Source organism: Chiloscyllium punctatum, chromosome 17, assembly GCF_047496795.1.
Source record: "Chiloscyllium punctatum isolate Juve2018m chromosome 17, sChiPun1.3, whole genome shotgun sequence".
Classification (NCBI taxonomy): Eukaryota; Metazoa; Chordata; class Chondrichthyes; order Orectolobiformes; family Hemiscylliidae; genus Chiloscyllium; species Chiloscyllium punctatum.
In genome coordinates, this window is record NC_092755.1 from 17,794,678 (window position 1) to 17,810,322 (window position 15,645).

Genomic DNA, 15,645 nt, shown 5'->3' on the forward strand with positions numbered 1-15,645 from the left:
ACACACCCAGGGAAGAGCAGACTGACCCCACTCTGTCAATGTAACACACCCAGGGAAGAGCAGAGTGACCCCACTCTGTCAATGTAACACACCCAGGGAAGAGCAAACTGACCCCACTCTGTCAATGTAACACCCCTAGGGAAGAGCAGACTGATCCCACTCTGTCAATGTAACACACCCAGGGAAGAGCAGACTGATTACACTCTGTCAATGTAACAAACCCAGGGAATTGCAGACTGACCCCGCTCTGTCAATGTCACACACCCAGGGAAGAACAGACTGATCCCACTCTGTCAATGTAACAAACCCAGGGAATTGCAGACTGACTCCACTCTGTCAATGTAACACACCCAGGGAAGAGCAGACTGACCCCTCTCTGTCAATGTAACACACCCAGGGAAGAGCAGACTGATCCCACTCTGTCAATGTAACAAACCCAGGGAATTGCAGACTGACCCCACTCTGTCAATGTCACACACCCAGGGAAAAGCAGACTGATCCCACTCTGTCAAAGTAACAAACCCAGGGAATTGCAGACTGACCCCTCTCTGTCAAAGTAACACACCCAGGGAAGAGCTGACTGACCCCACTCTGTCAATGTAACACACCCAGGGAAGAGCAGACTGATCCCATTCTGCCAATGTAAAACTCCCAGGGAAGAGCAGACTGACCGGACTCTGTTAATGTAACCCACCCAGGGAAGAGCATACTGTTCCACTCGGTCAACGTAACACACCCAGGGAAGAGCAGACTGACCCTTCTCTGTCAGTGTAACACACCCAGGGAAGTGCAGACTTACCCTACTCTGTCAATGTAAAACACCAGGGAAGGGCAGACTGACCCCATTCTGTCAAAGTAACACACCAGGGAAGAGCAGACTGACCCCACTCTGTCAATGTAAAACATCCAGGGAAGAGCAGACTGACCCCACTCTCTCAATGTAACACATCCAGGGATGTGCAGACTGACCCCACTCTTTCAATGTAACACACCCAGGGAAGAGCAGACTGACCCCATTCTGTCAATGTAACACACCCAGGGAAGACCAGACTGACCCCACTCTGTCAATGAAACTCACCCAGGGAAGAGCAGACTGACACCACTCTGTTAATGTAACACACCCAGGGAAGAGCAGACTGACCCCACTCTGTCAATGTAACACACCCAGTGAAGAGCAGACTGACCCCACTCTTTCAATGTGACACCCCCAGTGAAGAGCAGACTGACCCCACTTTGTTAATTAACCCACTCAGTTAAGAGCAGACTGAGCACACTCTGTCAATGTAACACACCCAGGGAAGAACAGACTGACCTCACTCTGTCAATGTAACCAACCCAGGGAAGAGCAAACAGACCCCACCCTGTCAATGTAACACACCCAGGGAAGAGCAGACTGACCCCACTCTGTGAATATAACACACACAGGGAAGAGCAGACTGACCCCACTCTGTCAATGTAACACACCCAGGGAAGAGCAGACTGACACCACTCTGTCAATATCACACACCCAGGGAAGAGCAGACTGATCCCACTCTGTCAATGTAACAAACCCAGGGAATTGCAGACTGACTCCACTCTGTCAATGTAATACACCCAGGGAAGATCAGACTGACCCCACTCTGTCAATGTAACACACCCCCAGGGAAGAGTCGACTGACTCCACTCTGACAATGTGACACACCAGGGAAGTGCAGACTGATCCCACTCTGTCAATGTAACACACCCAGGGAATCCCAGAATGACCTCACTCTGTCAATGTAATACACCCAGGGGAGATCAGATTGACCCCGCTCTGTCAATGTAACACACCCAGGGAAGAGAAGACTGACTCCACTCTGTCAATGTAACCAACCCAAGGAAGAGCAGACTGCCCCCACTCTGTCAATGTAACACACCCAGGGAAGAGCAGACTGACCCCACTCTGTCAATGTAACACACCCAGGGAAGACCAGACTGACCCCACTGTGTTAATGTAACACACCCAGTGAAGAGCAGACTGACCCCACTCTTTCAATGTGACACACCCAGGGAAGAGCAGACTGACCCCACTTTGTCAATTAACCCACTCAGTTAAGGGCAGACTGAGCACACTCTGTCAATGTAACACACCCAGGGAAGAACAGACTGACCTCACTCTGTCAATGTAACCAACCCAGGGAAGAGCAAACAGACCCCACCCTGTCAATGTAACACAATCAGGGAAGAGCAGACTGACACCACTCTGTCAATGTAACACACCCAGGCAAGAGCAGAGTGATTCCACTCTGTCAATGTAACCCACCCAAGGAAGAGCAGACTGACCCACTCTGTCCATGTAACACAACCAGGGAATCGCAGAATGACCTCACTCTGTCAATGTAACACACCCAGGGAAGAGCAGACAGACCACACTCTGCCAATGTAACCCACCCAGGGATGAGCAGACTGACCCCACTCTGTCAATGTAACACACCCAGGGAAGAGCAGACTGACCCTTCTCTGTCAATGTAACACACCCAGGGAAGAGCAGACTGACCCCACTCTGTCAATGAAACACACCCAGGGAAGAGCAGACTGACCCTACTCTGTCAATGTAACACACCCAGGGAAGATCCGACTGACCCCACTGTGTAAATATAACACACCCAGGGAAGAGCAAACTGACCCTACTCTGTCAATGTGACACACCCAGGGAAGAGCAGACTGACCCCACTTTGTCAATTAACCCACTCAGTTAAGAGCAGACTGAGCACACTCTGTCAATGTAACACACCCAGGGAAGAACAGACTGACCCCACTCTGTCAATGTAACACACCCAGGGAAGAGCAGACTGATCCCACTCTGTCAATGTAACACCCCCAGGAAAGAGCAGACTGACCCAACTCTGTCAATGTCACTCACCCAGGGAAGATCCGACTGACCCCACTGTGTAAATATAACACACTCAGGGAAGAGCAAACTGACCCTACTCTGTCAATGTAACACACCCAGGGAAGAGAAGACTGACCCCACTCTGACAATGTAACACAATCAGGGAAGAGCAGACTGACCCAACTCTCTCAATGTAACACATCCAGGGATGTGCAGACTGACCCCACTCTCTCAATGTTACACACCCAGGGAAGAGCAGACTGACCCCACTCTGTCAATGTAACACACCCAGGGAAGATCCGACTGACCCCACTGTGTAAATATAACACACCCAGGGAATAGTAGACTGACCCTACTCTGTCAATCTAACTCACCCAGGGAAGAGCAGACTGACCCCACTCTGTCAATGTAACACACACAGTGAAGAGCAGACTGACCCCACTCTCTCAATGTAACACATCCAGGGATGTGCAGACTGACCCCACTCTTTCAATGTAACACACCCAGGGAAGAGCAGACTGACCCCATTCTGTCAATGTAACACACCCAGGGAAGACCAGACTGACCCCACTCTGTCAATGAAACTCACCCAGGGAAGAGCAGACTGACACCACTCTGTTAATGTAACACACCCAGGGAAGAGCAGAGTGTCCCCACTCTGTGAATATAACACACACAGGGAAGAGCAGACTGACCCCACTCTGTCAATGTAACACACCCAGGGAAGAGCAGACTGACCCCACTCTGTCAATGTAACACACCCAGGGAAGAGAAGACTGACCCCACTCAGTCAAAGTAACTCATCCATGCAAGAGCAGACTTACCCCATTCTGTCAAAGTAACACAATCAGGGAAGAGCAGACTGACCCCACTCTCTCAATCTAACTCACCCAGGGAAGAGCAGACTGACCCCACTCTGTCAATGTAACACACCCAGTGAAGAGCAGACTGACCCCACTCTGTTAACGTAACCCATCCAGGGAATCGCAGAATGACGTCACTCTGTCAATGTAACACACCCAGGGAAGACCAGACTGACCCCACTCTGTGAATATAACACACCCAGGGAAGAGCAGACTGACCCCACTCTGTCAATGTAACACACCCAGGGAAGACCAGACTGACCCCACTCTGTGAATATAACACACACAGGGAAGAGCAGACTGACCCCACTCTGTGAATATAACACACACAGGGAAGAGCAGACTGACCCCACTCTGTCAATGTAACACACCCGGGGAAGAGCAGACTGACCCCACTCTGTCAATGTTACACACCCAGGGAAGAGCAGACTGACCCTTCTTTGTCAATGTAACACACCCAGGGAAGTGCAGACTTACCCTTCTCTCTCAATGTTACACACCCAGGGAAGAGCAGACTGACCCCACTCTGTCAATGTAACACACCCAGGGAAGATCCGACTGACCCCACTGTGTAAATATAACACACCCAGGGAAGAGTAGACTGACCCTACTCTGTCAATCTAACTCACCCAGGGAATAGCAGACTGACCCCACTCTGTCAATGTAACACACCCAGTGAAGAGCAGACTGACCCCACTCTGTCAATGTAACACACCCAGGGAATTGCAGACTGACTTCACTCTGTCAATGTAACACACCCAGGGAAGAGCAGACTGACCCCACTCTGTCAATGTAACACACCCAGGGAAGAGCAGAGTGACCCCACTCTGTCAATGTAACACACCCAGGGAAGAGCAAACTGACCCCACTCTGTCAATGTAACTCCCCTAGGGAAGAGCAGACTGATCCCACTCTGTCAATGTAACACACCCAGGGAAGAGCAGACTGATTACACTCTGTCAATGTAACAAACCCAGGGAATTGCAGACTGACCCCGCTCTGTCAATGTCACACACCCAGGGAAGAACAGACTGATCCCACTCTGTCAATGTAACAAACCCAGGGAATTGCAGACTGACTCCACTCTGTCAATGTAACACACCCAGGGAAGAGCAGACTGACCCCACTCTGTCAATGTAACACACCCAGGGAAGAGCAGACTGATCCCACTCTGTCAATGTAACAAACCCAGGGAATTGCAGACTGACCCCACTCTGTCAATGTCACACACCCAGGGAAAAGCAGACTGATCCCACTCTGTCAAAGTAACAAACCCAGGGAATTGCAGACTGACCCCTCTCTGTCAAAGTAACACACCCAGGGAAGAGCTGACTGACCCCACTCTGTCAATGTAACACACCCAGGGAAGAGCAGACTGATCCCATTCTGCCAATGTAAAACTCCCAGGGAAGAGCAGACTGACCGGACTCTGTTAATGTAACCCACCCAGGGAAGAGCAAACTGTTCCACTCGGTCAACGTAACACACCCAGGGAAGAGCAGACTGACCCTTCTCTGTCAGTGTAACACACCCAGGGAAGTGCAGACTTACCCTACTCTGTCAATGTAAAACACCAGGGAAGGGCAGACTGACCCCATTCTGTCAAAGTAACACACCAGGGAAGAGCAGACTGACCCCACTCTGTCAATGTAAAACATCCAGGGAAGAGCAGACTGACCCCACTCTCTCAATGTAACACATCCAGGGATGTGCAGACTGACCCCACTCTTTCAATGTAACACACCCAGGGAAGAGCAGACTGACCCCATTCTGTCAATGTAACACACCCAGGGAAGACCAGACTGACCCCACTCTGTCAATGAAACTCACCCAGGGAAGAGCAGACTGACACCACTCTGTTAATGTAACACACCCAGGGAAGAGCAGACTGACCCCACTCTGTCAATGTAACACACCCAGTGAAGAGCAGACTGACCCCACTCTTTCAATGTGACACCCCCAGTGAAGAGCAGACTGACCCCACTTTGTTAATTAACCCACTCAGTTAAGAGCAGACTGAGCACACTCTGTCAATGTAACACACCCAGGGAAGAACAGACTGACCTCACTCTGTCAATGTAACCAACCCAGGGAAGAGCAAACAGACCCCACCCTGTCAATGTAACACACCCAGGGAAGAGCAGACTGACCCCACTCTGTGAATATAACACACACAGGGAAGAGCAGACTGACCCCACTCTGTCAATGTAACACACCCAGGGAAGAGCAGACTGACCCCACTCTGTCAATATCACACACCCAGGGAAGAGCAGACTGATCCCACTCTGTCAATGTAACAAACCCAGGGAATTGCAGACTGACTCCACTCTGTCAATGTAACACACCCAGGGAAGATCAGACTGACCCCACTCTGTCAATGTAACACACCCCCAGGGAAGAGTCGACTGACTCCACTCTGACAATGTGACACACCAGGGAAGTGCAGACTGATCCCACTCTGTCAATGTAACACACCCAGGGAATCCCAGAATGACCTCACTCTGTCAATGTAATACACCCAGGGGAGATCAGATTGACCCCGCTCTGTCAATGTAACACACCCAGGGAAGAGAAGACTGACTCCACTCTGTCAATGTAACCAACCCAAGGAAGAGCAGACTGCCCCCACTCTGTCAATGTAACACACCCAGGGAAGAGCAGACTGACCCCACTCTGTCAATGTAACACACCCAGGGAAGACCAGACTGACCCCACTGTGTTAATGTAACACACCCAGTGAAGAGCAGACAGACCCCACTCTTTCAATGTGACACACCCAGGGAAGAGCAGACTGACCCCACTTTGTCAATTAACCCACTCAGTTAAGGGCAGACTGAGCACACTCTGTCAATGTAACACACCCAGGGAAGAACAGACTGACCTCACTCTGTCAATGTAACCAACCCAGGGAAGAGCAAACAGACCCCACCCTGTCAATGTAACACACCCAGGGAAGAGCAGAGTGTCCCCACTCTGTGAATATAACACACACAGGGAAGAGCAAACTGACCCCACTCTGTCAATGTAACACAAACAGGGAAGAGCAGACTGACCCCACTCTGTCAATGTAACACACCCAGGGAAGAGTAGACTGACCCCACTCAGTCAAAGTAACTCATCCATGCAAGAGCAGACTTACCCCATTCTGTCAAAGTAACACAATCAGGGAAGAGCAGACTGACACCACTCTGTCAATGTAACACACCCAGGCAAGAGCAGAGTGATTCCACTCTGTCAATGTAACCCACCCAAGGAAGAGCAGACAGACCACACTCTGCCAATGTAACCCACCCAGGGATGAGCAGACTGACCCCACTCTGTCAATGTAACACACCCAGGGAAGAGCAGACTGACCCTTCTCTGTCAATGTAACACAACCAGGGAATCGCAGAATGACCTCACTCTGTCAATGTAACACACCCAGGGAAGAGCAGACAGACCACACTCTGCCAATGTAACCCACCCAGGGATGAGCAGACTGACCCCACTCAGTCAATGTAACACACCCAGGGAAGAGCAGACTGACCCTTCTCTGTCAATGTAACACACCCAGGGAAGGGCAGATTGATCCCACTCTGTCAATGAAACACACCCAGGGAAGAGCAGACTGACCCCACTCTGTCAATGTAACACACCCAGGGAAGATCCGACTGACCCCACTGTGTAAATATAACACACCCAGGGAAGAGCAAACTGACCCTACTCTGTCAATGTGACACACCCAGGGAAGAGCAGACTGACCCCACTTTGTCAATTAACCCACTCAGTTAAGAGCAGACTGAGCACACTCTGTCAATGTAACACACCCAGGGAAGAACAGACTGACCCCACTCTGTCAATGTAACACACCCAGGGAAGAGCAGACTGATCCCACTCTGTCAATGTAACACCCCCAGGAAAGAGCAGACAGACCCAACTCTGACAATGTCACTCACCCAGGGAAGATCCGACTGACCCCACTGTGTAAATATAACACACTCAGGGAAGAGCAAACTGACCCTACTCTGTCAATGTAACACACCCAGGGAAGAGAAGACTGACCCCACTCTGACAATGTAACACAATCAGGGAAGAGCAGACTGACCCAACTCTCTCAATGTAACACATCCAGGGATGTGCAGACTGACCCCACTCTCTCAATGTTACACACCCAGGGAAGAGTAGACTGACACCACTCTGTCAATGTAACACACCCAGGGAAGTGCAGACTTACCCTCCTCTGTCAAAGTAACACACCCAGGGAAGAGCAGACTGTCCCCACTCTGTCAATGTAACACACCCAGGGAAGAGGAGACTGACCCCACTCTGTCAATGTAACACACCCAAGGAAGAGAAGACTGACCCCACTGTGTTAATGTAACACACCCAGGGAAGAGCAGACTGACCCCACTGTGTTAATGTAACACTCCCAGGGAATCGCAGAATGACCCCACTCTGTCAATGTAACACACCCAGGCAAGAGCAGACTGACCCCACTCTGTCAATGTAACACACCCAGGGAAGAGCAGACTGACCCCACTCTGTCAATGTAACACACTCAGGGAAGATCAGACTGACCCCACTCTGTCAATGTAACACACCCCCAGGGAAGAGTCGACTGACTCCACTCTGACAATGTGACACACCAGGGAAGTGCAGACTGATCCCACTCTGTCAATGTAACACACCCAGGGAATCCCAGAATGACCTCACTCTGTCAATGTAATACACCCAGGGGAGATCAGATTGACCCCGCTCTGTCAATGTAACACACCCAGGGAAGAGAAGACTGACTCCACTCTGTCAATGTAACCAACCCAAGGAAGAGCAGACTGCCCCCACTCTGTCAATGTAACACACCCAGGGAAGAGCAGACTGACCCCACTCTGTCAATGTAACACACCCAGGGAAGACCAGACTTACCCCACTGTGTTAATGTAACACACCCAGTGAAGAGCAGACTGACCCCACTCTTTCAATGTGACACACCCAGGGAAGAGCAGACTGACCCCACTTTGTCAATTAACCCACTCAGTTAAGGGCAGACTGAGCACACTCTGTCAATGTAACACACCCAGGGAAGAACAGACTGACCTCACTCTGTCAATGTAACCAACCCAGGGAAGAGCAAACAGACCCCACCCTGTCAATGTAACACACCCAGGGAAGAGCAGAGTGTCCCCACTCTGTCAATGTAACACACCCAGGGAAGAGCAGACTGACCCCACTCTGTCAATGTAACACACCCAGGGAAGAGTAGACTGACCCCACTCAGTCAAAGTAACTCATCCATGCAAGAGCAGACTTACCCCATTCTGTCAAAGTAACACAATCAGGGAAGAGCAGACTGACACCACTCTGTCAATGTAACACACCCAGGCAAGAGCAGAGTGATTCCACTCTGTCAATGTAACCCACCCAAGGAAGAGCAGACTGACCCACTCTGTCCATGTAACACAACCAGGGAATCGCAGAATGACCTCACTCTGTCAATGTAACACACCCAGGGAAGAGCAGACAGACCACACTCTGCCAATGTAACCCACCCAGGGATGAGCAGACTGACCCCACTCTGTAAATGTAACACACCCAGGGAAGAGCAGACTGACCCTTCTCTGTCAATGTAACACACCCAGGGAAGAGCAGACTGACCCCACTCTGTCAATGAAACACACCCAGGGAAGAGCAGACTGACCCTACTCTGTCAATGTAACACACCCAGGGAAGATCCGACTGACCCCACTGTGTAAATATAACACACCCAGGGAAGAGCAAACTGACCCTACTCTGTCAATGTGACACACCCAGGGAAGAGCAGACTGACCCCACTTTGTCAATTAACCCACTCAGTTAAGAGCAGACTGAGCACACTCTGTCAATGTAACACACCCAGGGAAGAACAGACTGACCCCACTCTGTCAATGTAACACACCCAGGGAAGAGCAGACTGATCCCACTCTGTCAATGTAACACCCCCAGGAAAGAGCAGACTGACCCAACTCTGTCAATGTCACTCACCCAGGGAAGATCCGACTGACCCCACTGTGTAAATATAACACACTCAGGGAAGAGCAAACTGACCCTACTCTGTCAATGTAACACACCCAGGGAAGAGAAGACTGACCCCACTCTGACAATGTAACACAATCAGGGAAGAGCAGACTGACCCAACTCTCTCAATGTAACACATCCAGGGATGTGCAGACTGACCCCACTCTCTCAATGTTACACACCCAGGGAAGAGCAGACTGACCCCACTCTGTCAATGTAACACACCCAGGGAAGATCCGACTGACCCCACTGTGTAAATATAACACACCCAGGGAATAGTAGACTGACCCTACTCTGTCAATCTAACTCACCCAGGGAAGAGCAGACTGACCCCACTCTGTCAATGTAACACACCCAGTGAAGAGCAGACTGACCCCACTCTCTCAATGTAACACATCCAGGGATGTGCAGACTGACCCCACTCTTTCAATGTAACACACCCAGGGAAGACCAGACTGACCCCACTCTGTCAATGAAACTCACCCAGGGAAGAGCAGACTGACACCACTCTGTTAATGTAACACACCCAGGGAAGAGCAGAGTGTCCCCACTCTGTGAATATAACACACACAGGGAAGAGCAGACTGACCCCACTCTGTCAATGTAACACACCCAGGGAAGAGCAGACTGACCCCACTCTGTCAATGTAACACACCCAGGGAAGAGAAGACTGACCCCACTCAGTCAAAGTAACTCATCCATGCAAGAGCAGACTTACCCCATTCTGTCAAAGTAACACAATCAGGGAAGAGCAGACTGACCCCACTCTGTCAATCTAACTCACCCAGTGAAGAGCAGACTGACCCCACTCTGTTAACGTAACCCATCCAGGGAATCGCAGAATGACGTCACTCTGTCAATGTAACACACCCAGGGAAGACCAGACTGACCCCACTCTGTGAATATAACACACCCAGGGAAGAGCAGACTGACCCCACTCTGTCAATGTAACACACCCAGGGAAGACCAGACTGACCCCACTCTGTGAATATAACACACACAGGGAAGAGCAGACTGACCCCACTCTGTGAATATAACACACACAGGGAAGAGCAGACTGACCCCACTCTGTCAATGTAACACACCCGGGGAAGAGCAGACTGACCCCACTCTGTCAATGTTACACACCCAGGGAAGAGCAGACTGACCCTTCTTTGTCAATGTAACACACCCAGGGAAGTGCAGACTTACCCTTCTCTCTCAATGTTACACACCCAGGGAAGAGCAGACTGACCCCACTCTGTCAATGTAACACACCCAGGGAAGATCCGACTGACCCCACTGTGTAAATATAACACACCCAGGGAAGAGTAGACTGACCCTACTCTGTCAATCTAACTCACCCAGGGAATAGCAGACTGACCCCACTCTGTCAATGTAACACACCCAGTGAAGAGCAGACTGACCCCACTCTGTCAATGTAACCCATCCAGGGAATCGCAGAATGACGTCACTCTGTCAATGTAACACACCCAGGGAAGAGCAGACTGAACCCACTCTGTCAATGTAAGACACCCAGGGAAGAGCACACTGACCCAACCCTGTCAATGTGACACACCCAGAGAAGAGCAGACTGACCCCAATTCTTCTATGTAACCCCCCCAAAGAAGAGCAGACTCTCTCTAATCTGACAATGTAACACACCCAGGAAAGAGCAGACTGACCCCACTCTGTCAATGTAACACACCCAGGGAAGAGCAGAGTGACCCCACTCTGTCAATGTAACACACCCAGGGCTGAGCAAACTGACCCCACTCTGTCAATGTAACACACCCAGGGAAGATCAGACTGACCCCACTCTGTCAATGTAACAAACCCAGGGAATTGCAGACTGACCCCACTCTGTCAATGTCACACACCCAGGGAAGATCCGACTGACCCCACTGTGTAAATATAACACACCCAGGGAAGAGCAAACTGACCCTACTCTGTCAATGTGACACACCCAGGGAAGAGCAGACTGACCCCACTTTGTCAATTAACCCACTCAGTTAAGAGCAGACTGAGCACACTCTGTCAATGTAACACACCCAGGGAAGAACAGACTGACCCCACTCTGTCAATGTAACACACCCAGGGAAGAGCAGACTGATCCCACTCTGTCAATGTAACACCCCCAGGAAAGAGCAGACTGACCCAACTCTGTCAATGTCACTCACCCAGGGAAGATTCGACTGACCCCACTGTGTAAATATAACACACTCAGGGAAGAGCAAACTGACCCTACTCTGTCAATGTAACACACCCAGGGAAGAGAAGACTGACCCCACTCTGACAATGTAACACAATCAGGGAAGAGCAGACTGACCCAACTCTCTCAATGTAACACATCCAGGGATGTGCAGACTGACCCCACTCTCTCAATGTTACACACCCAGGGAAGAGCAGACTGACCCCACTCTGTCAATGTAACACACACAGGGAAGATCCGACTGACCCCACTGTGTAAATATAACACTCCCAGGGAATAGTAGACTGACCCTACTCTGTCAATCTAACTCACCCAGGGAAGAGCAGACTGACCCCACTCTGTCAATGTAACACACCCAGTGAAGAGCAGACTGACCCCACTCTCTCAATGTAACACATCCAGGGATGTGCAGACTGACCCCACTCTTTCAATGTAACACACCCAGGGAAGAGCAGACTGACCCCATTCTGTCAATGTAACACACCCAGGGAAGACCAGACTGACCCCACTCTGTCAATGAAACTCACCCAGGGAAGAGCAGACTGACACCACTCTGTTAATGTAACACACCCAGGGAAGAGCAGACTGACCCCACTCTGTCAATGTAACACACCCAGTGAAGAGCAGACTGACCCCACTCTTTCAATGTGACACACCCAGGGAAGAGCAGACTGACCCCACTTTGTAAATTAACCCACTCAGTTAAGAGCAGACTGAGCCCACTCTGTCAATGTAACACACCCAGGGAAGAGCAGACTGACCTCACTCTGTCAATGTAACCAACCCAGGGAAGAGCAAACAGACCCCACCCTGTCAATGTAACACACCCAGGGAAGAGCAGAGTGTCCCCACTCTGTGAATATAACACACACAGGGAAGAGCAGACTGACCCCACTCTGTCAATGTAACACACCCAGGGAAGAGCAGACTGACCCCACTCTGTCAATATCACACACCCAGGGAAGAGCAGACAGATCCCACTCTGTCAATGTAACAAACCCAGGGAATTGCAGACTGACTCCACTCTGTCAATGTAACACACCCAGGGAAGATCAGACTGACCCCACTCTGTCAATGTAACACACCCCCAGGGAAGAGTCGACTTACTCCACTCTGTCAATGTGACACACCAGGGAAGTGCAGACTGATCCCACTCTGTCAATGTAACCCATCCAGGGAATCGCAGAATGACCTCACTCTGTCAATGTAACACACCCAGGGGAGTTCAGATTGACCCCGCTCTGTCAATGTAACACACCAGGGAAGAGAAGACTGACTCCACTCTGTCAATGTAACCAACCCTAGGAAGAGCAGACTGCCCCCACTCTGTCTATGTAACACACCCAGGCAAGAGCAGACTGACCCCACTCTGTCAATGTAACACACCCAGGGAAGAGCAGACTGACCCCACTCTGTCAATGTAACACACCCAGTGAAGAGCAGACTGACCCCACTCTGTCAATGTAACACACCCAGGGAAGAGCAGACTGACCTCACTCTGTCAATGTAACCAACCCAGGGAAGAGCAAACAGACCCCACCCTGTCAATGTAACACACCCAGGGAAGAGCAGAGTGTCCCCACTCTGTGAATATAACACACACAGGGAAGAGCAGACTGACCCCACTCTGTCAATGTAACACACCCAGGGAAGAGCAGACTGACCCCACTCTGTCAATATCACACACCCAGGGAAGAGCAGACAGATCCCACTCTGTCAATGTAACACACCCAGGGGAGTTCAGATTGACCCCGCTCTGTCAATGTAACACACCAGGGAAGAGAAGACTGACTCCACTCTGTCAATGTAACCAACCCTAGGAAGAGCAGACTGCCCCCACTCTGTCAATGTAACACACCCAGGCAAGAGCAGACTGACCCCACTCTGTCAATGTAACACACCCAGGGAAGAGAAGACTGACCCCACTCAGTCAAAGTAACTCATCCATGCAAGAGCAGACTTACCCCATTCTGTCAAAGTAACACAATCAGGGAAGAGCAGACTGACCCCACTCTGTCAATCTAACTCACCCAGGGAAGAGCAGACTGACCCCACTCTGTCAATGTAAGACACCCAGGGAAGAGCACACTGACCCAACCCTGTCAATGTGACACACCCAGAGAAGAGCAGACTGACCCCAATTCTTCTATGTAATCCCCCAAAGAAGAGCAGACTCTCTCTAATCTGACAATGTAACACACCCAGGAAAGAGCAGACTGACCCCACTCTGTCAATGTAACACACCCAGGGAAGAGCAGAGTGACCCCACTCTGTCAATGTAACACACCCAGGGCTGAGCAAACTGACCCCACTCTGTCAATGTAACACACCCAGGGAAGATCAGACTGACCCCACTCTGTCAATGTAACAAACCCAGGGAATTGCAGACTGACCCCACTCTGTCAATGTCACACACCCAGGGAAGATCCGACTGACCCCACTGTGTAAATATAACACACCCAGGGAAGAGCAAACTGACCCTACTCTGTCAATGTGACACACCCAGGGAAGAGCAGACTGACCCCACTTTGTCAATTAACCCACTCAGTTAAGAGCAGACTGAGCACACTCTGTCAATGTAACACACCCAGGGAAGAGCAGAGTGTCCCCACTCTGTGAATATAACACACACAGGGAAGAGCAGACTGCCCCCACTCTGTCAATGTAACACACCCAGGCAAGAGCAGACTGACCCCACTCTGTCAATGTAACACACCCAGGGAAGAGAAGACTGACCCCACTCAGTCAAAGTAACTCATCCATGCAAGAGCAGACTTACCCCATTCTGTCAAAGTAACACAATCAGGGAAGAGCAGACTGACCCCACTCTGTCAATCTAACTCACCCAGGGAAGAGCAGACTGACCCCACTCTGTCAATGTAACACACCCAGTGAAGAGCAGACTGACCCCACTCTGTTAACGTAACCCATCCAGGGAATCGCAGAATGACGTCACTCTGTCAATGTAACACACCCAGGGAAGACCAGACTGACCCCACTCTGTGAATATAACACACCCAGGGAAGAGCAGACTGACCCCACTCTGTCAATGTAACACACCCAGGGAAGACCAGACTGACCCCACTCTGTGAATATAACACACACAGGGAAGAGCAGACTGACCCCACTCTGTGAATATAACACACACAGGGAAGAGCAGACTGACCCCACTCTGTCAATGTAACACACCCGGGGAAGAGCAGACTGACCCCACTCTGTCAATGTTACACACCCAGGGAAGAGCAGACTGACCCTTCTTTGTCAATGTAACACACCCAGGGAAGTGCAGACTTACCCTTCTCTCTCAATGTTACACACCCAGGGAAGAGCAGACTGACCCCACTCTGTCAATGTAACACACCCAGGGAAGATCCGACTGACCCCACTGTGTAAATATAACACACCCAGGGAAGAGTAGACTGACCCTACTCTGTCAATCTAACTCACCCAGGGAATAGCAGACTGACCCCACTCTGTCAATGTAACACACCCAGTGAAGAGCAGACTGACCCCACTCTGTCAATGTAACCCATCCAGGGAATCGCAGAATGACGTCACTCTGTCAATGTAACACACCCAGGGAAGAGCAGACTGAACCCACTCTGTCAATGTAAGACACCCAGGGAAGAGCACACTGACCCAACCCTGTCAATGTGACACACCCAGAGAAGAGCAGACTGACCCCAATTCTTCTATGTAACCCCCCCAAA